We start from the raw sequence: 900 nt of genomic DNA, 5'->3' as shown, positions 1-900 counted from the left end.
ATCAGAGAGTTTGCTCCCTATGTTTTCTTCTAGAAGTTTTCTGGTTTCAGGTTTTACATTTAAGTCTTTAATCCATATTAAGCCTATTCTCTCATATGGTGTAAGAAGGTGGTCCAGTTTCATTTTTCTTTGCATGTATCCATCAAGTTTTCTCATCATCATTTGTTAAAGAGAAGTCTTTACCCCCATTGCATATTCTTGCTTCCTTTGTCATAGGTTAAATCAGCAGTCTCCAACTTTTTTGGCACTAGAGACCTGTTCTTCTAAGAGAATCTAATGCCTGATGATCTGGGGTGGAGCTGAGGTGGTGATGCTAGCACTGGGGAGCAGCTACAAATATAGATGAAGCTTCACTCATTCACCTCCTGCCGTACAGCCCAGTTCCTAACAGGCCACAGACCAGTACTGGTCTGCAGCCTGGGAGTTGGAGACCCCTAGATTAAATGATCATATAGGTGTAGATTTATTTCTAGGTACTCCATTCTGTTCCATTGATCTATGCATCTGTTTTTATGCCAGTACCATGCTGTTTTGATTACTATAGCCTTGTAGTATAGTTTGATATCAGGTAGTATGATACCTCCAACTTCATTCTTCTGACTCAAGATTGCCATGGCTATTCAGAGTCTTTTATGATTCTATATAAATTTTTGGATTATTTGTTCTAGTTCTCTGAAGACTGCTATTGATATTTTGATAAAGATTGCATTAAATTTATAGATAGCTTTGGGTAGTATGACCTTTTTAACAATGTTGATTCTTCCTACTCATGAGCACTTGTATATGCTTTTATTTATTTATATCTTCTTCAATTTTTTTCAACAATTTATAATTTTCTCTGTATGGTTCTTTTAAGTCCTTGGTTATTTTGATTCCTAGGAATTTTATTGTTTTTGATGC

Source organism: Pteropus vampyrus, unplaced genomic scaffold, assembly GCF_000151845.1.
Source record: "Pteropus vampyrus isolate Shadow unplaced genomic scaffold, Pvam_2.0 Scaffold20, whole genome shotgun sequence".
In the NCBI taxonomy this organism is placed as follows: Eukaryota; Metazoa; Chordata; class Mammalia; order Chiroptera; family Pteropodidae; genus Pteropus; species Pteropus vampyrus.
Note: the sequence above shows the minus strand (reverse complement) of the source record.